General features: G+C 40.3%; 1 long non-coding RNA gene across 1 annotated transcript in view; it reads right to left on the bottom strand.

Annotated features, from left to right (window-relative positions):
* LOC139064260 (uncharacterized) overlaps positions 1-26,728 on the bottom strand; it is a 95,508-nt gene that overhangs the window by 59,374 nt on the left and 9,406 nt on the right. Inside the window, exon 2 of the long non-coding RNA XR_011517327.1 lies at positions 4,519-4,584. This is a non-coding gene — a long non-coding RNA (uncharacterized lncRNA). The remainder of the gene's footprint in view (positions 1-4,518; positions 4,585-26,728) is intronic.

Here is a 26,728-nt window from a genome sequence, read left to right as displayed (position 1 = left end):
TCGACTGATGGATCAGGATCCAGTCATTAGAAACGTGCCATTCAAGACAACTGAATTATGTTTTTCTGCGATTTTACATCTCAGAGACGATTACAACTTTTTTCTTTTGAAAAACCTTTGGTCATTGGTGGCCATTGGTATGTGAAGAGCATTTTAAGCAATATGGCAAAAAATGCTCCAGAACACCCCCCCCCCCCCCCCCCCCAATAATCCACAACAATCCATAACTTTGTAACCAGTTCTAAACAAAAGCGGTCTTTTTTTTAATTATTCCTATAATCTTTTTTCTCCATGCTGTTTTTGATCTCTAACATAATTGAATTCAAGTTTACTTATACAGCGTCAAATCACAAGTCATCTCAAGGTACTTCACACAGTAAACATTCCAATTCAGTTCAGTTCATTAAGCCAATCAGTAAAAGGTTTCCTATATGAAGAACACAGCAAATTGCATCGAGTCACTGACTCGTGTCAGAGTCTTTACAGCAATCCTCATACTAAGCAAGCATTTAGCGACAGTGGAGAGGAAAACTCCAGAGGATCCCAGCTCAGTATAAGCAGCCAGCTGCCACGACTCACTGGGGATCGAGAAGACGCACGCACACACACACACACACACACACACACACACACACACACACACATGCTCTGTGGCTCCACTGTGATTTCTTAGTAAATATTCTATTTAGTAATAGATAAACTTTATTGTCTTTATCTTAGTGAATCTATTATTATTTTATGGATAAACTAGTAGTAGCACATTCCACGTCAAAGAAAGTAAAATGTTATCAGAAGAGGGAGAATGTAGGGCTGGGCGATATGGCCTCAAATCTATATTGAGATATAATCTGAAGCATGTGCGATTACGATATATACTGCGATATATGTTTTCCTTAGTTTATATATGTCTAAATGACATGCTTTAAAAAATCCTCATATGGAAAATATATTGCAGCAGAATGAAGACGTCCAGAAAGTGTAGAATGCTCCTCCTCCTCCCGCTACATGCTTGCAGTCACTGCCATTCTGTTGTTCCAATGTCGGCGCGGGTGCACATCTTAGTGACATCATGTGTTATCGCGATATCGCGGTAGAGCCAAAAACTTATCATTACCCAATTTTATATTGTTTCTACCTTATATCATTTATATTGCCCACCCCTTGGAGAATGTTTGTAATTCTGCATTAAAACATGAATTCACCAATGGCTGATGGAAGCTCATGGTGGAAGGAAACATTTGGGGAAACCATTAAACTCTTAAAATCTCACTCTGAAGAAAACATTTTCTCACACTTGTCCAGAAATACTTGTGTTTTTTTTTCTTTGGGCTTGTTTCTAGGAAGTACTCTCACAATGTGCTCAGACAGATCCGTGTAAAATACAGTTGGAAATAAAGAGCCTATCAGCACCCTTGGCTAAGTTCAATTGCACTTCTGTGATGGCAGCATTATTACTGAAAAGCACAACGCAAGCAAGCTGCACACAAGACAACAGCTTTTCAAGGGACAGCTGAACATTTTTAACAAGACACTGCAAATTTCCCGTTCCGCATCAAATCTAAGAGGGAGGAAAATGATTCAGGGATAATGTAGAGATAATCCAAGGCGTTCTTCTCTTTATTCCCAGATTTAATTCCTAAAAAATTGAGAAAAAGCTACAAAAACTTAAAAGAAATGGCTTTTTTTTCTTTTTTACTTTATGACCTTTGAAAAAAGTCCTCTTAAGTATGTTAGCAGGTTTTGAAGGGAAACAAAACAACTGGCCAATCTGCGTGTTGTGTTATACGTCTTAGTAATGAGACGGCGAGATGTGCTAGGTAGTTGCATCATCACCTCTTCATAAAAGTCAGTTTTTCATGAAACAAATAAAAAATGTTTGATTTAGTGGTTTACGGGAAAAAAAACTGGCGCATTTCTTTTTTTTTTTTCATGCATGATATTTTCATCAATCTCTAAGTTTTTTCCTGCTCAGCTTTTGCTTCTTGGTCTGTTCTCTGATGACCTGAAAATGAAGATTTTGAACACCTTCAGAAGCAGTTTGGCAGATGTCATATGGTTGTATTAGAGACAAAATGAGGGCATTACCATTTCAGAATACAGTGAAGCACATGGGGCTCCTTAATATTTGGGAGGAAGGATAATGAGAAGCTAACCCAAGTCTTTACTGAAGCTATTTAGGTTGAAATCAGACCTCAGGGACACAAAGAAAGCCCTGGTGACATGTAGGCTGCTCAGAGTAAATCACCTCTTACATTGTGTCTGGGCTCACCTGATAAGTTGTTAGGATTTTACATTTCCCCCAAATAGGATTTTGTCACTCTAGTTGAGGACACCACGAGGGATGCGAGACCTTTATTGACTATTCAGACTAGCAGCGCAGACAATCACGGATCCCTGTGGAAAACAGTAATTGACCTAAAAGATGCACATCAGACTTTAAAATCTGCAACAAGGCACATTTTTGTTAAAAATGATCATCTAGAGCCGAGTGGTCTGCTGTTTCTGGTACGAATCTGCAGTGGATTCTCTGTGAATAGATGCCGTATTGTGGTGCCTTCAGCTCAACACATGGCTGTGATCATCAGTGAATCGTTTACGCTACATTACAGACAAAAGTGTTTCAGGTTTCTTCAGTTAAAGCACTTCAACTGGCACGTTTTTGTATTTTTTATTGACTCATAACCTCTAAATTTGAATTATTATTTGGGATTATAATCGATCACTCCGAGTTTTTCATGCAGACTGAACATCAAAAGAGTCTCCTACACCTATCTTGGGGAAGGCTGTTGTTGTTTTGGCATCCAGGAAACAGCAGAGAACGTCTCAGCTAGTAGAAGCTAACTGTTAGCATTAGCTACTCTGCAACTCAGCTAGTAAAGGCTAACTATTAGCTACTCCACCACTATGCTATTTCACCTCTCGCCTAGTAGAAGCTAACCATTTGCACTAGCTACTCCCCCATTCGGCTAGTAGAAGCTAACCATTAGCAGTAGCTACTCCAACATTCGGCCAGTAGAAGCTAACCATTAGCATTAGCTACTCCACCAGACAGGAGAACGTCTTCTAAAATCAGGTGTGTTGAAGCTAAGAAACCTTTCAAATGTCTAGAACTGGACACTGCCAACCGTTTCCAGATCAGAAAAACCCTTCGGGGGGGTGCACACAGGAAATATACAGCTCAGTTTGAGCGTGAGTGATGTTCTGTCATTTTTTCCCATAACAAACACAATATTTGAGCTTAGGGGATATTTATTAGTGCACCTGGCACCAGGACAATCTGCTAACCTTTCATAGCAGTGTCTCCAGGAAAGCGCGAGGGAGAAGGAAATGAAATAATTAAACAAAACTGTGGAGAAAAAGACAATAACAGGAGAAGAAACAACAATTTGATCACAGCTATAACTCCAGAAGACACCAGTCATGTATCACCAGCAGTGGAACCTCAACAAGAGTTGTTGACCTTCTTTGTGAATGCTAACAGGCATTTGCCTCCTTTAAATTCCAGTAAACAGAGCCTTTTTCTTGTATGCTGTTTTCTATAGGTCTGGACATCATTGCCCGGATCCAACTGGCCAGTCGCGATATTGCATTATTCATAAAACATAAACAGGCAAAATGGATTCCTCCGGTCCGCTCCCCTCCAAAGTCAGAAGATTAATGAGTCACTCTTTAGGTTATAATTCAAAGTTCATCCTCACATACATCATATTTTGAAGCACATAGATTATAAGAGAGAGAACATTTATCATATGACAGGGCGTACACAAGCTCTCCTGCACACACGCACGCACACACACACACACACACACACACAGTGTGTTAAAGGCAGATCCCACAAGTGTGGACCTCCTCTTTCACATTCTGTTAGTCTAATTTTAATCACACGTATCTGAAGCATTAAAGTGCAATTTACACAACGGGACGAGTGATAATAGTCCAAAAAGTGTCCATTTCTAAACTCCGCTGCCCTCAGAGAGCAACACAGATGATAATCATCCATCACAATAATCAAGCTCTGGAATACACACACTGAGGTTTATTTAAATTATTACAACATTTCACCCCCGGAGTTTAGATTACAGGAAGCAGATAGCAGTAAATTACCAGTAACCTCTATTATTTTGTCTAATTTGCCAACTTAAGAATGACTAAAGCAGGAGTTTTGTGTGACAAATGTTAACACTGTTGATGGAATGCGTGTGACTTCACGTGAGAAGGTTCAGAGAGTTGCAAGACTTCAATAGCTATTGATCAATACAATTTAAAGGTACAATGAGTAAGATTTCTACTGTGAAATCAAAGAAATTGTCTAAAGTCTCACTCATGTTGGAAAGAAGGTTAGGGCTGTAATATACTTGCTGTTTATCAACCAAACGCATGTTTAAAATGGCTGCCGCGCATTACTTGCATTGATTTGAAACGTCGTTTGTGCGCGGCTGTCCCCAAAATTAACATGACGTCCGAAAGTTGCAATATACGAATAACCAGTAGGTTGACAAAAGAGCGAGAAATACTCACCATGGTGACTCCGTCTCTGGTTCAGAGGTCGTTCACAGCATCTACGACACCGCTGCTGTCTTTTTTCTGTTGTGAAATCAAAATTAACCAGTTAGTGATTTCTTTTATTGAAGCCATGTTTGCTTTGTACCCACACACCTGGCTCTCTATCCGGTCTGTGTTTTCTAGTGCGCAGAAAGGCCAGAGCCGAGTTTCAAACCTGCAACCTTCTTGCTTCGAGGCAACAGTGTTAAAGACTGCTCCACCATGAAGCCCACTATGAATGTAAGAAAATATTTATATGGCAATATATTGTGATATTTTTCCTGTGATATTATATCAATATTCAAATGCCAAGTATCAAATTTTGGGAAAAATTACATGCAAACATTTGTGTTCTTTTTTCTTTTGGTGCAATTCAAACGCCGACCGCTAGTGTGCAGAAGCGTGCATTGGATTTTGTTTCCACCAGTGAAACGTAAATCTCTCTGTTATGGTTCAAATACCTCATGTTCAACATGTCAAGTATCAGTTTGGACTGTTTATTGAATTTTCCTACAATAAATTCAGTCTAAAAAATCGCTAATATCGTCTGACTAATTGTATCGCAATTAATCGTGATATATCGTATCGTCTCCCCTGTATCGTGATACATATAATATCACCAGAATTTCACCAATACACATCCTTACAGCCAACAATTATAATTGTACGACTAATTCTACACTTTTTTTTCCAGAAAAGCCACACAGCCCCGGCATTTTGAAATTGGCATTCCTGGAGTCTTGGTCCGCAAATGGGGAAGGCTGTTTTTGTCTTGACGACCAGAAACGAGCAGAGCACATCTCGGCTAGTGGAAGCTAACCATTAGCATTAGCAATTCCATAACATGGCAGAATTTCTTCAGGCTTATGTTATTTGTGGAGATAAAACATCAACATTGGAAAGCAAATTGAGTCAATGGTAGAGTCACGTTGCTGTTAGCCAATCAGAGGTGAGATATGCAGACTCAAAGGCATTAATTTGTACTAGAGACCACTGCAAATGTGTTAAAAAAATCAGTGAACTTACTCTTTAAATTTTTGTTTAGTTTTCATACGCAAAACATATATCAGTAAAGAAAGAAATGACAAAAACATTTTGCCAATGAAAGTAAAACTAATGTTGATACACAGCATAATGGTGCATATTTGGCACCATTTGAATAACTCAGACTGTATTAATTCGGTGTATGCATGATGAAAGTTTAGGATGTTGCAGAAATTATGGAAGAAGCATTTGATCATTAATGGTTCCATCCACTGACAGTACAAACATGCATGAAATTGGTGGGAAAAGAAACACTGACAGCTCTTTCATTTCAAAGTAAAAGCCAGTACATTGGATTAACCGCTGGTCACAAATGAAACACAGACTTCATCAACTTTCTAGCTATTTCTCCTGACAAGAGATAACCTCTCAAACATCGTAGCCAACATTAACCCTGCCTCGCCAAAAGATCGACTGAATTATGCTCTAATTCCTCAAATACTTGATAGGAACGGCTAATTTGAGTGGTGACGGAGTTGAGAATACAGCTGAAGCTGAAGAACTGACGCAGATATGGAACCACAATCAAAGAGGCCTGACTACACACATTTAGAAACAAATTGGTCTCTTCACGAGTCCAATCACACTTTCTGAGCGTCAATGCCAGCAGATTGAATTCTCTCTAAACTGGCATGGCAATGTCACACATGCCACTTGAAATGAGGTCTGAACATATATTCATTCTGTAGCTCATTGGCTTATGTTAATCCTCCTTATTTGCCACTTGTCATCCGCGAGAGTCGTTTAGCGCTTCCATCATCTGGCAGTCTTTTCACTGACGTTCACAAGACTAAGTCAGTATTTCAATCAAAAATAAAATAATAATAAGACTCAGATCAGCAAAACGTTTCAGGCCACTGATTAGATGATAAATTATACCAGAAATGTTTTCAAATGGGTGGAGTGATTTAAAACCTAAAGGTGGAGAATATATGGCTGGTAGGTTTTTATGGAATTTGGTCAACACTGAGTAATGATTTGTTCGTAAATATCATGAAATTATTGCTTTGACCTGCTATTTAGACTCTAATATTTGCAAGAATGCATTTAGCCACTTAATTCAGGCCCAGAATAAATGTGCTATGAATATTTAGAACCACATCTACTGATACAAAACATGATTTTCTGATTTATTTTGGATCACTGGGTTTGTTTAGAAACAACTTCTTAGTCTAATCTGGGTCCCGAATAGCCTAGTGAACTAGACCAAATTCTTGCTTTGCAAAGAATGGTCTAGGCATGCTCCATTGGAACCTCCGCAGCTCCTACCAGGACTCTGGCTAGCCAATCACAGCTCTCTAGAGGGGTTTCAAACACATAAAGAGCTGTGATTGGTCCATAATGGTGGGCCAATCATAGTGCTCTATCTGCTTAGTGAACAAATCACAGAGCTTTATCTGCTTTGTGGGCCAATCAGGGCACTCTATATGCCTGGTGGGTGGGATGATGCAACAGAGTGAAACAAGAGTATGTCACATTCATTGTCCAGTGGAATGTGGAGATCATTTGAAAGACAACGGTAGAACCCGCCCAACAACCAAGAGCCGTCAATGGAGCGTGGCCAGACTAAATAATACATTTATTTAGTCTGGCTTGCCAGGCTAGTTCCCGAAGGCTCCAGCAGAGAAACCGCCCCTTCCCCAGCAACCCCCACCAGCTGCAGTGGCAGGATCACCAGGTGTACCATGACCAACATGGAGGTATAATCCCATCAAAGTGTCCTGGTTGACTCAGGGGCCTCCTGCCAGCAGGACATGCCTGAAGCACCTCACTTGGGATTTTAAACCTCTCAATACAAGTTTTGTACATGCTCAAAACCACAAACACCATATACGTAGACACCCTGTGGACTGGCGCTGCCTACTGGAGGTGGCGTAGCAGCGGGCTGCCATCTTTGATGGGTCTGAGGAAGGCATTTACCTCTGTTTAACTTAAACACACATTTTATTATGCGTTTTCACAAAATATGACATATTGTTTGGCATGATAGTTAAAATATAAATATGTTTAAACATAATAAATTCTAATTACTGTAATAAACAGGTAGGCTAGAAAAGTCAATAGCAATCCTACGTGATCGCTCTTCAGTAGTGTGCCGGTTGTTGCAACCGTAGGCTGCATAAAAACAGGAATAGTTGCCCACTCTGGCTTGGACAGTAAGGAGACCTTCCCAATATGGCGCCGATGCCGTTACGCTCTCCAGCGCCCAATGGGGCATCTAAGTATTCATGGATATGTTCAAAACATAATGGACACCTCACCAAGATCCTGTTAATACCATCATCAATCTGCATTCACAAGCTTCAGTATCATTTCAAAAAGGAAAGGTGGCTCCGTGCATTGAAGTTGCAACAAATAGATTTTTTTTTTGGGGGGGGGGAATTTTTTTGTTTTTTTGATCAGAGTTTGTCATGATGTGTGCCTAACAAGCCACCGTACGGGATACGTGACAGGGAGACTACACCAAGGTAAGTAGTGCATGTGACCAGCAGGGGTAGACCGATAAGAGTCCATCATAGGTACAGAGAGTAACGCTGTATTGGTTCAAAAGAAAAAATAAACATGTAATGGAATGTTATCGTTCTGACTTACTGAATGTTATCTGAATAAGTGTTAGATTCGAGTTATGTATCGTAAGAAAAAAAAAAAGAAAAGATTTTTGGTATGCTCGTTTCAAGAATAAGGTTAATACCAAAAGAGAGTTGTGTGTTAAAGTGTTTTATTAATGCTAGTTTCTTGAGAGGGGAGATGTCATGATGTGTGCCTAACAGGCCACCGTATGGGACATGTGACAGGGAGACAGACTAGAGAGGGAAGCCATTGTTGTTCGTGTTGCTGGACTACACATTGAAAAACACGGTTAACTTCCGAGGAACTTCACTCTTCATTTTTGCTGAACACGACAGAGTTCAAATAAAATGAAATCTGAAAATTAAAAACTCCAATGTTAGCATTTCCAGATGACACACCAGACCCCATGGTTTGCTCTTCTGACATTATATTAGTGGTGTGCATCTCTACCTGCCTCACGATTCGATCCGATTCCGATTATCTGCCTAAAGATTCGATTTGAGTCTGAAATGCATCACGATTCCTCACACAAAAGTTTTCATTACTTAATAAAAGCAGTAGAATAGTTTTCGATTTCTTTTTTATTTCGATATCCCTGAAAAACAGAACATTCATCTATTCACTATAGTGAGCAATAATTTTTTTAAGTGTGGTGCCTATAATTACTTAAATAAAATAAGAAATAATGTTTTCAGTAGAGCAGCTTTAAGATAGGATACTACTGAATTTAAAAATAGTAAACAAATACTGTGTTAAGCGATTCTTTCGCATCCAGGATCCCAAAACTGAAATTAGCCCAGACATCCGATTTAAATGTAACGGGTACATCTTTGATTACTGGTAATGTTGGCCCTGTATCCCTGTCCACTATTTCTGTTTTAAATTGGCGCTAGGGCAACGCAGTGCGCATGTCATTGCAACTCTGCCCCCAGAAGTAATTGTAAAACCTCAAAACTTTATTGTCCTCGCTCGTCCAGAACATAGACATAGACATAGGGAGAAAATCTCATTATGTCACGCTGCTGCATCGATGTGGAATCATGCACGGCTGAATCGCGATGCATCTTAGAATCGATCATTTTTCCCACCTCTACTTTATATCCCTGATTTACATATCAGATGTTATCTTTGTGGCTAATTTGGTAAAAACCTTTTCACCATGTTGCCGTCTCTCCTCACCCACTGATTTTCCTCCCTGAGGATAATTGTGCGTATGGTCATATGATTTCACACTGCTCATCTGCTCCTGTTTGATGAACAAAAGAGAAGACCTCCACCCTTTTGAGACATTTTGGTGTAGTAGAGCCAGGAAATTATTGCTTGTAACATCAAAAGCCGAAGTGTGACTTCGGGAGGGGCGATGAGGAGTCAGAGAGATGGTTTCAAGCTTTTTCACCTCGATCCAGGTGTCTCTGGCCGCATGATTTCCTCTGTGCTCGGCAATCAGCTTCCTTAATGAAATAAGTAATTAACATATTATAATTGTGCCACCGTTTGATTTGGGACAGGAATGATTTTACATGTCTAATACTATGCTAATTTAATCTGTTGCTCACTCAACAACCTGACCTTTTCTGATTAAGTTCCAAGGCAGATTAATCCTTTCTTCATGTTAAAGGGTTTGAATAAACGGGAAAAGGTTTAATTTTAATGACTGGAGTGTAAAAACTGTAAGATCACTTTTTTTTACCAGATCTTCATACATATTCTCTCAATCTGCAGTAACAGCTGACTCCTACCTGTGTAGGATCCACTGATTTCCCTTTCCTATTAATTTTCTCTCTCCCTTTCTTTACATTATTTATTTTCTTAATCACAATTTTTATTTTTTATTTCTCTTTTTGAACATATTTTTTATAATTTTTTAAAATCTTTTATATATTTTAATTGTTTTTTTTTTAAGTGAAGCGCCTCGTGATTTTTATCTTGAGAGGCGCTATAAAAGATTGTTTTTCCTTTCTTCCTTTCTTTTATATTGTGCATTTAAATTTAGCCTTTTAAAATACGTTAAAGAGGAAATGTACTCGTACTTTTAATACATTTGCAGTAGTCTCTAGTTGGAATTATTGCCTTTTAAGTCGTATTCTGGGGGGGAAAAGCTCCTGTGCACCTGTTTCAACAAAGAGAAGTCAGCCAGAGGAAAAAGTAGCTTCAGACGACAGGATTTGGAGACTTACTTCTTGATATTTGGACATCTCCACTCTGATTGGCTAACAGCAATGCAACTCTACAACTGACTCTGTTCTGCAATGTTGATGTTTTATCTCCATAAATAACACAAGCTTGGAGGAGCTCTGCTGTGGGGTGGAGTTGCTAACACTGATGGTTATCTTCTACTAGTCAGGACGTTCTCTGCTGTTTCTCTCTGCCAGAGAGACCCCACTCTCCAAACCCAACAGGAGTCGACGCAGAGTGAGCAACTACGCCTGTTTTTTGCTCAGCCTACAGTTGCAACAACTGGCATACTATTGAAAACAGTATATAATGTAGGATTACAGTGATCCCTCGTTTATTGCGGTAGATGCGTTCCAGACCTGGCCGCGATAGGAGAAAATCTGCGAAGTAGGGACACCATATTTACAGTACAGTACTATATTGAATTATCGTATGATCACATTCTCTTTTTGTGGGTAGAACTCAAGAAAAAAAATTTTTTACTTGTTTTTTTTTATAGTTTTATTACAAAAAGTGCATTTTATGATGAAATTGATGAAAAAACAGGAATTTCTTGATATTTCGCATAGAAAAATACCGCGAATCGGTGAAAAATAACGCAAATCGGCGAATTTCCCTTGAATAAGGCTCCAAAGAAAAAATCCACGAAGTCGTGAATCCGCGATAAACGAACCGCAAAGTAGCGAGGGATCACTGTACTACTGACTTTCTAGCCTACCTGTGTTGTGTTTTCTTATTTACTATCTGTTATGACTCTGACTGTCCCGGTTAAACATTTATGCAAATCAAAATATAAAATTTATTCATTTATACTTTTATTATGCCGTACCACATGTCTGATTTTAACTCATTCACTGCCAGCCATTTCCTGATCAGAAAAGCCCTTCGCTGCCAGCGTTTTTCCGTGTTTTCACTGTTTTTTTAAGATTCACAGAACGTTGCGCTCTATGATGATGTCAACGCCAAAACTAACAAAACAAAGAGTAGACTCACCTCTTACATTAGGAAGAATCCGCGCATGTCGAGCATTATCCGTTCTTTCATAACCCTTGTGCTTGTCATTTCAAAATGGCAAGCACATCAGACTCCCTTTAATCGCTGGCAACAAGTGAAGAGGTAAACGTGTAAAACAACAAAATTTAAAAATGACAAGTTTTGTAACCATTTCTTACTAATCAGTAAATGCATTTTGTCCTCATGGGCTCCCGTAGAAGGAAACATGGCATCCAATATGGCGTCGTCCAGAGACTTAGACCCGTGTTTTTTACACCTGATTTTAATGGTTATATGTTACGAAGCTGCTAATATTTTTCAACAACTGGGCATCACTTCATTCATTTTCAACAACTTTTTGATGGATATTTCCAGAGATAAATGGTTTAAAACTACACATTGTCTCTTTAAAAAGCTTGATAAAATGTGTTTTTTTTTTTTTTTTGTTGGGCGAAAACCTTTGTTAGTAGAAATAAATGCACCGGGGGCGAATGGGAACCCATCCAAGATGGCGGCTCGCTACCATGCAAGCTCCAATAAGCAGCCCCAGTCCCCGTCGTGTCTACGTATATGATGTCTGTGGGTCTCAGCTCCAACATCAAGTTATCGCAGCTTCTCTCAAAATGAACAGCTGTTACAGCATCACTAATTCAGGTCGTAGATGGCACTGACTTCTGGCTACATTTACTAGGGATGCACCGATGGATCGGCATTTGATCCCAATCGGCCGATAGCGCCCCTATCGGTTTTGATCGGAGTTTTCAAAATAGATCAAAGCAGACCGATCAGGTAGGGTTGTCACAGTAACCGGTGTAGCGGTAAACCCCGGTAAAAAAAAGTTGACAATAATAATAACCGTCTTGTTTTTAAAAAACTATATTATCTCGATGGGATTACCGTGGCTGCGGTGTAGGCGCGGTGACCCTTACCAGCCACCGTATCATCTGCTGAAGTTGCCGGCGGCACATGCGCACTTTGTTGTTTACAACCAAAACTTACTTGAAGCTAAAGCTGAAATAATGGCCAAAGGAGGAGACGGCAGTGCTCAGGACATTTTTTATCCCTCAAAGAAGACAAAGTGGGAAGTACGGGCATTTTTTGGATATTTGAAGAATGCCGAGGGACGGTTGATAGAAGACGACTATCCTGTTTGCAACACGTGCAGAAAAAGTGTCTGTGAAAGGCAGCAACGCTTCAAATCTCATGACACATCTGCGTGACCATCACCCACAACTCTACAGTCAACGCAAGGCAAGCTAACGTTAGCGTTTTAGCTAAAATGCGTGATCCGAGGATTTGGGTTGAGGGAGAAAGCAACGAGTCGCTATATAAAGCAGCCGCAGCGCCGCTACCTGCATATAAACCGTGTCGCGGACACCCCCATGTTGAAATGACGCTATGCATTACGGGGCTCCCAGGGGCAGATAGGAGTTGGTCTCTCTCCGAGAATAATTATGAATTTAACAATGATTACTGCCTGATGACATTTTCCCACATCTGCAAAGCTCACTGGAAGGACACAAACAGAGGACAATATTTTCCTGATATAGGGTTTATTACTCAAGTAAGGGTAAAAAAGTATCTGATTAGAAGGCTACTTGAGTACTGAGTATCATCTGATCTAATATTTTTAAAATGATGACATCAAACAGACAAAAATAAGAAGTTATGGGCAAATATTGGTATTTTAAAGACTACGTGACAACCCTAATACAGACCATTTTAGATTAGGTTACATTTCCTTTATTCCCAGATTATGTAGTTTGTAGCGCTCATTATAATGTTGTAGAAAATTTCTGGCCAATCCACGTGATCGGTGACCAGCATTCTTTGATATCGGTATTGGTGATCGGCAGCAAAAAACCTGATCGGTGCATCCCTAACATTTACACCCCAAGTTGCCAAAATTCAACAACAAATGTGGGTTTGAATTCCAGAACTGCTTTAAGCAGTTAGGTGGTTTCCCTTTTTTAATCTATCAGAAACTCTCTTTGTTTCCTATTTAATCACAAACTTGTTGTCTGACATCTTTGCTCAAAACTTTGACGTCAACTTTTAGAGTCTGTCATCTTGTGGATGGATTTTATCTAACCTCTCTAAACTCTTACTGGATGTAGTTTTACAACTGATGCAAGTGTTGGCATGAAAGCAGAAGGGTTCATCCATCATCACTTCCTTGGAGTCTTCCCTCTTAATGCTAAAGATTTGGAAATAACTCATCTAGCAAAGAACAAGCAGCGGTCTAACCACATACCCTCTGTCTGTCCTTGGGGGTTTTCTCATCAGCCGCAGAGTCTCCCGGCTCTAGACGTCAGACCTGGCGAGGAGTCAGACTCACCAAATCATTTCTTTTTCCAAATAAACAAGCTGCCCACAGCGATCGACGCATTAGCAATCGTCCTCGTGGAGAACGACAGCCATGATGATCACATGAGACTCAAGCTTTCATAATCACAGGTTTTACCCTCCAGGAAGAAGTCGATAAATAACTTTTTACATAATTAGAGAAGGTCAAGCAGCCTGAGCGAGACGCAGGAAGTGGAGAGGAAGTAATCAGAGCAGCAGCCTGGCGTTGGGAAGACTGACACGATATGTGCCAGCCAGTGACAAGACAGCATATTGCAGGGGTTCTTGTTTTCGCTGTATGATGGCTCTTAAGCCTCGGGGTGCACTGACAACATTACCATACTCTTCACCCCCCCACCCATACACAATGCCCGTGTCACCGCCGCCTCAGTGTGGCGTCGCCCATTTGAGACGTGACACTGCTGCTGTTTTAGAGTGTCACTTGTGGTTTCAGGCGTGAGCTTATTAGTTCAATCAGACTCAGAGCGGATGCTTAGTGAGTGCCAACTTAAAATCAAATCTGAGCGCGTTGCGTTTGAATGCCAACTTTGCCAAATCTCCGTGTGAGGCTGTTAAGTGTAAAATTTGATTCCTCGGAGCGAAGGCTGAGCGTGTGTGTGTGTGTGTGTGTGTGTGTGTGTGTGTGTGTGTGTGTGTGTGTGTGTGTGTGTGTGTGTGTGTGTGTGTGTGTGTGTGTGTGTGTGTGTGTGTGTAAAGAGTTTCTGCTTCCTGCTTCTCTCAGCTGAACTGTGTTATTTTAAACACTGAATATGTTCAGACTATTAATATTCACGTAAGAACGGCGATCGGGGGGCTTCATCTGCACTTCTTCACTGGTGTAAAGCACTTTTAAACCACTCGAACCCAAACCTCCACTAAGGATTTGATTTTGGTGCAGGAGAAAGCAAATGTATGAGCGTTCAGGTATCGTAGTTGGACTTTTGCTTTTTTTTTTTTTAATAAAAGATGACCGTTTTTCTCAGTAAAACAGATTTTAATTGGCCATCTTGACCCAAAGAGCCTGTTCACAGAGCTACACAGGGAAGGTGTTTAGGTCCACCTGAGACTTGCAGTGTGAGGCAACAGGAACAGGTGTTGGTTTAATCCTTCTCCAGCGCTAAGTCTCTACTGGTATCAGTCCTGGACCTTCTCCGCAAGGAGTGCTGGTCTAACGTAGGTCTGGAAACCCTAAAGGGAAGCTTCTGGAATTCTGCCTGGAATCATTTACCCATCCATCTGTCATCCATCCATCCATCCATCACTTATCCATCCACCCTTCCATCATTTAGCTTTCCATCCATCCATCCATCATTTATCTATCCATCCATCATTTACAGATCCATCCATCCATCCATCCATCCATCCATCCATTCATCACTTATTCATCCACCCTTCCATCATTTATCTATCTATCCATCATTTACAGATCCATCCATCCATCCATCCACCCATTCATCACTTATTCATCCACCCTTCCATCATTTAGCTTTCCATCCATCATTTACCGATCCATCCATCCATCACTTATCCATCCACCCTTCCATCATTTAGCTTTCCATCCATCCATCCATCATTTATCTATCCATCCATCATTTACAGATCCATCCATCCATCCATCCACCCATTCATCACTTATTCATCCACCCTTCCATCATTTAGCTTTCCATCCATCATTTACCGATCCATCCATCCATCACTTATCCATCCACCCTTCCATCATTTAGCTTTCCATCCATCCATCCATCATTTATCTATCCATCCATCATTTACAGATCCATCCATCCATCCATCCACCCATTCATCATTTATTCATCCACCCTTCCATCATTTACCGATCCATCCATCCATCACTTATCCATCCATCCATCAATCATTTATCAATCCATTCATCTGTGATCCATTCATCACTTATCCATCCACCCTTCCATCATTTAGCTTTCCATCCATCCATCATTCATCCATCCACCCTTCCATCATTTATCTATCCATCCATCATTTACAGATCCATCCATCCATCCATCCACCCATTCATCACTTATTCATCCACCCTTCCATCACTTATCTATCCATCCATCAATCATTTATCAATCCAACTATCATTTACCCATCCAACATTCATTTATCATTTACCCATCCATCCATTCATTCATTCATTCATTCATTCATTTATCCATCCATCATCCATCCATCCATTTTAGGGATGGACAATATATCAGCATTGGCCGATGTTAAGTCATTTTTAACATATCAGTATCCGTTTGATATCGGTAAAACCGAGCAGATATTAACAACCAATATTTTTTCCATCTCATCTCCATTTGTTTGCCTGTTTCAGAGGGTGAGAGGGGTGGTGTTTTTTTTATTTATTTTTTGTCATGTGAACAATGAATGAATACTATTAATTTTAATCTATACAAAATCTGCTGATTTTAGAAGCATTAACGTCGGTATATCGGTATCGGCAAATATTGGTTATCGGCCATAACAGTAATTTTAATATCGTATCGGCCCAAAAAATTTCATATCGGTGCATCACTAATCCATTTACATTCACCCATCCAGCCATCCTTCCATCATTTACGCCTACATACATCATCTATCCATCCATCCTTCCTATTTATTATCCATCCACCAACCCATCCATCTCCATCTTATTTATCCATTAATCTATTAATTTGTCATTCATTTAATCCATCTAATCATGCATCTGTCATTTATTCATCCATCCATCCATCCATCCACCCATTCATCACTTATTCATCCACCCTTCCATCATTTAGCTTTCCATCCATCATTTACCGATCCATCCATCCATCACTTATCCATCCACCCTTCCATCATTTAGCTTTCCATCCATCCATCCATCATTTATCTATCCATCCATCATTTACAGATCCATCCATCCATCCATCCACCCATTCATCATTTATTCATCCACCCTTCCATCATTTACCGATCCATCCATCCATCACTTATCCATCCATCCATCAATCATTTATCAATCCATTCATCTGTGATCCATTCATCGCTTATCCATCCACCCTTCCATCATTTAGCTTTCCATCCATCCATCCACCCTTCCATCATTTATCTATCCATCCATCATTTACAGATCCATCCATCCATCCATCCACCCATTCATCACTTATTCATCCACCCTTCCATCACTTATCTATCCATCCATCAATCATTTATCAATCCAACTATCATTTACCCATCCAACATTCATTTATCATTTACCCATCCATCCATTCATTCATTCATTCATTCATTCATTTATCCATCCATCATCCATCCATCCATTTTAGGGATGGACAATATATCAGCATTGGCCGATGTTAAGTCATTTTTAACATATCAGTATCCGTTTGATATCGGTAAAACCGAGCAGATATTAACAACCAATATTTTTTCCATCTCATCTCCATTTGTTTGCCTGTTTCAGAGGGTGAGAGGGGTGGTGTTTTTTTTATTTATTTTTTGTCATGTGAACAATGAATGAATACTATTAATTTTAATCTATACAAAATCTGCTGATTTTAGAAGCATTAACGTCGGTATATCGGTATCGGCAAATATTGGTTATCGGCCATAACAGTAATTTTAATATCGTATCGGCCCAAAAAATTTCATATCGGTGCATCACTAATCCATTTACATTCACCCATCCAGCCATCCTTCCATCATTTACGCCTACATACATCATCTATCCATCCATCCTTCCTATTTATTATCCATCCACCAACCCATCCATCTCCATCTTATTTATCCATTAATCTATTAATTTGTCATTCATTTAATCCATCTAATCATGCATCTGTCATTTATTCATCCAATCATCCATCCATCCATCCATCCATCCATCCAATCATACATTTATTTGTCCATCCATTCACTCTTTTCATCCACCCATTCATCTCCATTTTATTTATTTATCCATCCATCATTCTACATAATTCCAGTAATCATGAACAAGTTGAATTTACCTTCATCAATTTAAACATAACATTAGCTTTTACACTTAATAGTCACATTTTGTTTTTTTCCTTCATATTTTACATGGTAAGCCTTTTTTCAAAGTAAACCATCGCAAATAGGAAAAATAAATTGTCACAAAGCCCAACATGCCACCCAACTTCATATTGTTGTTCTTATTATAGAAACCGATATAAAGCTGAGAGATCCTCATCGTTTCACCGACGTGTCAAAAATGTAAATATCTTCACGTTCCTGCGCTGAATGTGATGTCATCCGTCAACCAACAGATTCACAGCAGTGACAACGTGTTAAACATCTGGCATCGGGAAAACAAAGAGCGCCTCTGAATAAGCAAACATCAAAGTGAAGAAAGCGGGAACAATCTGGCTGGGATTATTTCTCCTGAAGTCCAGAAGGAATGATCATTTTGTTTACTTTCGTCGTGATCCTAGTGCAGGGGTTTTCTGTTTTGCACGCGTGAGTGTTTCATCATGTTTAAACCCGTTTCTGTTTGTGCTTGTGAAGATTAAAAAAAAGAGCTTAAGGCTGGCGTGTTGTTATTCTCCCCAGCTCTCAGTCACACAACGGCTCCATGAAAGGAGAATAAAGCCAGAGGATCGTCCTCCTTCCCGCTCCCCCTGCAGTGTGTGTGAGTGGTATCCATCTGTCAGTTGTCAGTGCCAGGGAGCGATACAGAGAGCTGTCACTTCTCATCAGCGGGCCTTGGTGAGGCCTTTTGCAGCTGCCCTGCCTGACTCCGGGCCAGTGGAAATGTGGATGGGGCGGGGTTGGCTGAGGAGGAAGAGGGAAAAGAAGGAAACGGGGAGAGGACTCGAGAGGGCAGGAAAGCATCGGCATGTGCTTCGGTCATGAGGATGATCCTCCTCTGTTGGAGACGAGAGGGAACTGCAGCCACAACCAGCAACTCCTTAAATATTCCCAACGTTGCTCCAAAGATGCTTCTGGGCACTAAATGTGACTCGCTGGAGGATTTTTACTGTTTTCATAACGGCGAGCTAATTTTAACGCAGAGGAGGAAAGTTTCATCAGGAAAACGTGTTGAGGTGTTTCAGGCGTTGCTTTCTGAAATAGTTCGCAGAAATTTTTTATCTGAGTCAAGTTTTACTTTATTATATTTGGTTGGTTTTTTATTTGGTTTTGTGCTACCTGTTTGTTCCTGTTCATGCTGTTTTTAATCTGTCTTCATCATCATCATCATCATCATCATTACTATTACTTTATTATTATTATTATTAAAGAGAAACCAGAACTTGCACCCTTGTAAAAGTAATAAAACTGCAACCCAATGCATTGTTTCACACCAGATTTAATATTTGTTTTTTGAAAAATTGATGAACAAGAATTTTTTTCAGGACTACGGAATTGATTTAATTACATTTAAATCTTTGAGCGGAGTAAAAGTACTGAAAGCATGGACGTAGTTTTAACTTTAGAAGTAGGGCAGCAACTAGTGATTAAATGGATCATTGACGAATCGGATGGGGTCTCGACTCGATTAATCAATTACTCAGAACAAACGGGAACATTTTTATCAAATCTAATTAATAAAGCACTTTTCACACAAAAATATGTAATTCTAAGTGCTTTACAGAAAAAAAAGACCCCACATATCCCACAAATGTCATTAACTAAATTACTGGCAGTGTTGGGAGTAACGCGGTACAAAAGTAATTAATTACTGTAATGCATTGCTTTTTGCTGTAATGTGGTAATGTAAGGCATTACAGGGACAGAAAATGGTGATATTTACTTGGTACAATTGTCAGTAACGCGGTAATTACAATGCATTTTAAACCCAGAATCAAGATGTGGGTTTCCTAAAATTGTGGGAAGCCTGAAAAAAGATCCAGTATCCACATATATTACGCCATTTATGGACTCAGCTTTGCGGGCATTCTATGAGCAGAGAGGACGCCGCGGTAATGGCTCAAATACTCCAGCTGAGTCCTGCGCGCGGCCGCTGTTATATTCACTAAATCGCTCCACCAAAACAAAGTCATTCGTTTGCGATTGTTTATATCAGCCCATATTCTCTGGTACTTCACGTACTTTTCAGCTGAGTTCATAATCTGTGCCCCGGTGATTTCAACTCATTGCTGCTGGAGCGCAGCGCATATTAAGCGTTAATTTTATTTATTTATTTATTTATTTTTTGCGTTCGGTAGATCCCTTTGGCTGATTAGTTAGAATGTAGGAAATCTAGGAAACAGTTTTTCTGGAAGACGGAGAAAACATCCAGCATGCAGGACGGTTAGAGAGAGAAAGGGCCGGAAATTATTCAAATAAAATCAAGAAAAAAGTAGGCAGATTTATCCCCAATACAAATTTTTACCAGTGAAAAGCAATAATATATAAGCATTTAACATTTATACATGTGATAGAATCAGATCACCCCAGAAGTCAGTCCCACATCCAGGGCCGTATCAAGGCATTTGGGGACCAAGACAAATATAGGCTTGGAGCCCCCACCACCTTACTCCCTGCTCAGTTAATATAAGATGGCAGCGTGCTGAGAGTACAGATTGTTGTTGCTTTAAATTCATAAACAATCATTTTAAAGCACTGTTATTATATCTGACTGTTTTTAACAGCAATCCTAGCTCAGACACCACATCACCTTCCACATATATGTCATGAGCTCACTGAGCGTCACATGACCAGATTCATATTGAAGTTTTTTTGGTGAAAGTAACTTAAAGTAATGCAAAAGTAGTGCAATGCCTTACATTTTAAAATCAGTAATATTGTAATGTAATGAATTACTTTAAAATGAGGGTAACAAGTAATAAATAATGAATTACAGTTTTGAAGTAACTTGCCCAACACTGATTACTGGATTAAAAACTGCTAGGGAAACATTTTGTCTCTCCTTTTACTTCATTCAACAACAAAACGTGCTTAGAAAACAGTTACAGTATAGCGTGCAAAACAACACGCTCTCACCTAAATACATCCATAATTAAACTATGATCAGTAAAATGTTATGTTTTTCATTAACATGTTCAGTTGTAAGCTAGTGGAAATGCTAATAACATTTAATTTCTACTGCTATAACTTTAGTGGTGATATATTTATTCTATACGGGTTTAGCAATAATCCAGTTTAAATTATGTTCACAGATGGACGCGTTTGTGAATTACATGCTACAGTGGCTTGCCATATTTCCTGCAGCGGTTCTGCTCCATAGCAGCAGGGGTCTTAGCACACCTCTGTTGTCGCTTGTTGTCATGCCCGCCCCCACACACACACACACAAAACTACGTCCATGACTGACAGCGCACTTCTGCACACAAGGCATACTTAAAGGTTAGTGTTACTTGTTAAAATGCACACATTGATACTTTTACTCAAGTCAAAAACTTTAGAAACTTTTACTTGAGTTTTTTTTACCCCTTTATATGTGTTGTAACTTAACCCTCCCACTGTCCCCGCGAGGAAAGTCAACCATTGATCAGGATGGTTTATCCCTTGAGGTCCATGTGGCAGGGGTGAGGAGTGAGCATCACCTCACCCCTGCCACGTGGACCTCAATGGATAAACCAGGGGTCCTCAGTTATAATGGTCCGAGGGCCAAACACAAAAAAAGGACGGGGGGGGGGGGGGGTTGCTGCTGCTGGTTGGATCGCTGGCTGTAACGCGCATAAAACACAAGCTTGCAATATAAAGAAGGACAACACCTGTCCCCCTCCAGCTCGGCTGTGTGACTGAACTAACCTGTCCTGTGGGACCCTCACCATGTGACCCTCATGTCCATGCTGTCTCTGGAGGAGCAGATAGGAGACAAGATCTCCTGTAACTTAAAATGAACCAAAGCTTCCTCCCAGTTTCCCTTTAAGCTGAATTTAACATCAGTTTATCTTCATGAAATAAAAGAATAAAGTGGAACAAAAACTTCTATCTTCTATTTCTCTCTGCTTTTATCTTCTCCGTGTCCCTAAATAAAAGAGACAGACAATCACGCTGCAGCTGCTGTCACTGACCCCGCTCCCTCCCCAAGACCGGATCTCCCGACATCACAGCACTCGGTCTGACGGAGCGCACCCAGGACAAACAATAATGAAATTATGAAAATAATAACACGTGTTTGGAGGAGCGTCCTCCGATCCTCTCTCTTGTGTGAGCAGACAATCTCTCTCTCTCTCTCTCTCTCTCTCTCTCTCTCTCTCTCTCTCTCTCTCTCTCTCTCTCTCTCTCTCTCTCTCTCTCTCTCTCTCTCTCTCTCTCTCTCTCTCTCTCTCTCTCTCTCTCTCTCTCTCTCTCTCTCTCTCTCTCTCTCTCTCTCTCTCTCTCTCTCTCTCTCTCTCTCTCTCTCTCTCTCTCTCTCTCTCTCTCTCTCTCTCTCTCTCTCGTTGATCGAGCGAGCGGAGCGCACAACAACCCGCTCAATTAACATAATTTACGGCCCAAATCCAACAGAACCGGTCGGGCCGATTCGGGTTCGGTCTCAGGTTATAACTCCAGCGCTCAGCCCTGCAGCACCACATAAAGGCAGATCAAAGTTTCCTTCCTGGCAAATATGAAGAACACCGCTCTGACAGATTTGGATGCTGCGCTGGTGCCGCCATGAAAATAACAACTACATTCCACTATCATTGATTATGGTACTCTTCTCTGATGCAGAATCATTTATGCCCGCATCTCATGCATTGATTATTTGATTATTTTCCTCAGCTCTATCCTACACCTCCTGGTCGGCCGTCGGGGGTGGGGGTGCGCGCGGGGTTTTGGGGCCACAAAGAGAGGGCTCGCGGGCTGGACGTGGCCCGCGGGCCGCCATTTGCGGACCACTGGGATGAGCCATCAATCCTGCTCAATGGTCAACTTTCCTCGCGGGGTCACCCATAAAGACAGTGGGAGGGTTAAAGTAGCTTTCTGGAGTTTTCCCCTTTCGAAAAGTACGTATGATTTTCAGAAATCCATAAAAGTGATTATCTTGTCATGTACTGTGATGTAATTTAAGCAACACGTCTTTTTATTTTGCTAACCACGCCCCCTGTCCCGCAGAGCTCCGTGCAACAGGAAACTGAGCGCTGACCAGAACTAACCAATAGCGTTAGACTACCGCTTACTTGCTTCAAATTTAAGGAATACCTCGGCTGATGCAGAGTTGATGAACTTTTCAGACAAGTAAGTCTCTAAAATATAAATATATGAAAACACAACATGATATGACAATAATGCTCGTAAAACAACGTGTTTAACTCGGTTTGTCAGCTACAGAAGCACGTTTATAAACGAAACGTGAAGTCGCCACCTTAAGAAACGGAACAACAGACTTTTTGTGTGATACGCTTGTGTTAGGTTTTTACTTATGCTTTACCCCTTTTTGAAGCTAAGAGGACAGAGAAAAGATGAGAACAGATGAGAAAGAAACCTGGGTATAAAAATATGTTCCTTATTTAATCAAAACACACCTTATTTTTGTTACACAACTTACACATGTTCTTGGGGCTGGAGGTTCTAACACAATCTACTAGACACAGCCCAACAAAGAAAACGCCTGAGTCAAATAAACAGTTAATAAAGAAAAATCACAGCTTTTAATTAAAAGCTGGAAAACAGACTAATCAACAGGTCTCAGGTAGCTTTTAAAATGAAATAGTTACTTGGGCTGGTAAGAGTTTCTGTAACCCAAACGGCTCTCTGAAGCCAAACAAAAGAACCTTTTAAAGAACAGAGAATACTTAGTTTTCTGTCCAGGCACATATACTAGAGTGAAGCAATTGGCTACAAACCACTGACTCAAGCTTAAACAGAATACCATGCAGAGGCTTTCCTCTAAACGCGCGCACAATTGTATTCTAAAGTCAGGGTGTTCATGATAACACACAGTTGTACGAGTAGGAATATCTGAAAACAAACTCAAATGAGAGTTAACGAGCACATATAGGTCACCACGTTGTCCACTGTCCAAACGTGATAATTTTTCATCCAGCTTACTCAACGCCGCCGAGTTTGTCAGGCGGGGACTCATAATGGCAAAAGAACTTGTTCCTTGCTCCTCTGGATTCAGAGATGTTGAGATGACACCAGCTGCGCACACCGGGGCATCACTGGACACCTTCTGAAGGGTAACCTGAGAAACATAGGGTTTTAGCAAGTTGCTATGACACACACGCACAGATCCTCTACGTTTTGGTGTTTTTATGGCATAGGTGTTGTTGCCAACTTTATGACTAACCTCAAACGGACCCTCAAAACGCGTGGTCATAGAATCCCCTGATGTCTGCGTCAAAACTAGAACCTGATCTCTGGTCTGCGCTCAACGGCGGGCGGGAAGGGGGGGGGGGGGGGGGGGCGCTTTTGGAAGAGTTGTGCGACACAACGAATCGATGACGCAATTCATTGCCAACGCTTTTAGTAATCGATTTTCATCGAATTTATCGATTCGTTGTTGCAGCCCTACTATTGAAAACAGATCAAATGGGATTACTATTGACATTTCCAGCCTAACTATTAGACTTTTATATGTTAATTAATTTTATTATGTTTATATCTGATTGTGTTAAAAAGCATAATAAGTGTGATACCTGTTGCAGCATCAACATCATCGTGTATTCTTGCTCAGCTAGCTCAACGGCTAGCAAATGGAGAACAGACGCCTCGGTAGAACATGAACATTGGAACACGCCTTGGTGGTTCCTGATGATCTATCTCCTAGGCAACCGGGGTGGGGCCAAGACATCAAGGCAAGGTTCCTTGACATTGAGAAACACCCATTGTGTCTCTAAAGCCCTTTTTATAAGACACACCGTGCCGGCAAATCAGCATAATATTGCCCCAATGGTGTGTTTTATAAATGTGCCATGCCGGCGTGGCAATGAATTAATTCTGCAGCCTTCGTTTCACCTCGCTTGATAGTAATATTGAGGTAAATGTCCATTCTATAAATGACAATTGTGCCTTGGCGCAACAGAGGGAGGTGTCATGATCACATGGGGAGTTACTGCCGAGCTCCGGTCGACAACTGTATTGAAAATGAAAGTAAACACGGGCCCTAAGTATCGTTTTGTAAACAGAACCAGCTGAGATGTTCAACTGAAGCAATGCAGAGCTCCAGGAGCTTTTCTTTGTTAGAGCTGGAGCTCTGGTCACCAGGGACTGCACGAGGACTGTGGATAGACACCTTTAGGAATGGCATGTTGAAAAACTTAATGAGCACGGCTTTGATAGTAATAAAATGCAAGTTATGTACAAGATAAATGGTAGTTTTATAAATGGCAGCACTGAGACCACCCCCATACACCCTTTATACCGCCATTGTGTAATGTTTTGCAAAAAGGACACGATTGTGCTACATTACCACCACGGTCTGACCACTTATAAATGACCTAAAACTGCCTGGTGCCGCCACAGTGTTGTGGCTAATTGATGCTGTTGTTTGGTTAAAAATAAATAAAAAGGCTCAAGAAGCAACTGCAACTTGGGTGAAACAGGCTGGAAGACAAAATTGAGCTAACAATGCTAACGGTCAATTAGAAGCAAATAGTCAGCCCAAAAAATTTTCTCAAGCTACCTTTTCAATGACAAACAACTCTTTTTTACAGTGAAATGTATGTTTGAAGTGAATAATGAGTTGTTTACTTCTTTAAACGAGAACTAAAACAGCAAGCTAGCAAACAACCACACTTCCTAGAATACTGGAGACAAATTACCGTAAAAGGGGTAAAAAGTGCTCTTAATTGTAAAAAAACAGAGTGCTAACACCAGATATAACAATGTATTTATCTACTTATCGACTACATCTACTAACCCTACATGACTCATCTTTGCTTGTCATCTAGAGTCTTCTAGCTTTGATCCATAACTGGCAATAGCCATGAAACTCACGGCACAGGAGTGAAAAAGTCCATTTTGGCTTAGAAAAATGGGTTGCAGTAACCAGATTTGACCACAAGATGTCATTATTACTTCATTCTCACATATTTCACCTTTAATGGGTGCCCAGAACCCTCACGATCAGTGTGATAATGAAACTAATCCTCTCAATAACCACACATTTAAATCAATGTTTGTGCCTCTGACAATATGGTTGATATTCCCACAATGCATTATGTTGATCAGCTCATGACTTGGGGGTTAGTTTTTTATTTAATCAAGCGTAAGGATAGAAACAGAACTATTGCACATATTGTGTGGATGTAGTATTTTTATTTATCTATGAAATATTAAGAATTAAACCCCCAAAGTGTACCCTTAAAAATCTGAGTCAAAACCTTTCTAAGAGCCTGTTGCACGTCTGACACTAGCTGGATAAATAAAAATCAAATGCTGCTCTGAGGTGGTAAAAAATTACGAATTTGTCGGCATCTCTAAGAAAACTCTCTTCAAAGATCCACCACCAAAGCTAGAAATTCCTTCCTGAGGCGTCAGCAAAATCAAAAACAACAAACCTCGCGCCAAAGCTGCTGTTTAGTCACACAGATGTTTCTCTTCCTGCTCAAGTGTGCCTGTGCTTCAGCAGGAAGTCGTTATCAAGAAAGTTTCAAAGCACGGTGTTAAAATCTATCAACTTTTATCCTAATCATCGTGCTTTTGTTCTTTTATTTCGTCAGTTTGTAACAGACAGCTGGCAAATTGCGACTAATTACTTCACCTGAAATTTACCTGGTTTTGAAATCGGTAAGAATTCAAGTTGAATTATGAGTTTGTGGTGCTTAACTGTTAGATGCACCAGAAACTGCACTAATGACGTTTAATTGTTCAGAGAATTCACATTTTTATTAGTTACATTAGAAACTCTCATTAGGATTGCTTGAAGGTTGTTAAAGCAGAGAGGAGCACGCTGAGCCCTACGTATACGCGTGCCTTTGTGAGAAGGGTTGGGAATCTTTGATTCTTTTTGAGTTGACATTTTGTCATGTTTGATATAATTCAAGTAATAAAACACGAGTCCTTACAGAAACTCCCTTTGGACGTCTTCAATCCACAGACGTCGACCATTTGTCCGTGACGTGCTCCCCATCTGTTCTTACATTTGTAATTATCTAATGCACCATTTGCTGCCTAAACATGCTCATTTACCATACATTAGAGATATGTGATCTTCTCTATCTAT

This window comes from Nothobranchius furzeri, chromosome 19 (genome assembly GCF_043380555.1).
Source record: "Nothobranchius furzeri strain GRZ-AD chromosome 19, NfurGRZ-RIMD1, whole genome shotgun sequence".
Taxonomy (NCBI): domain Eukaryota; kingdom Metazoa; phylum Chordata; class Actinopteri; order Cyprinodontiformes; family Nothobranchiidae; genus Nothobranchius; species Nothobranchius furzeri.
This window is presented reverse-complemented; position numbering and strand designations above follow the sequence as displayed.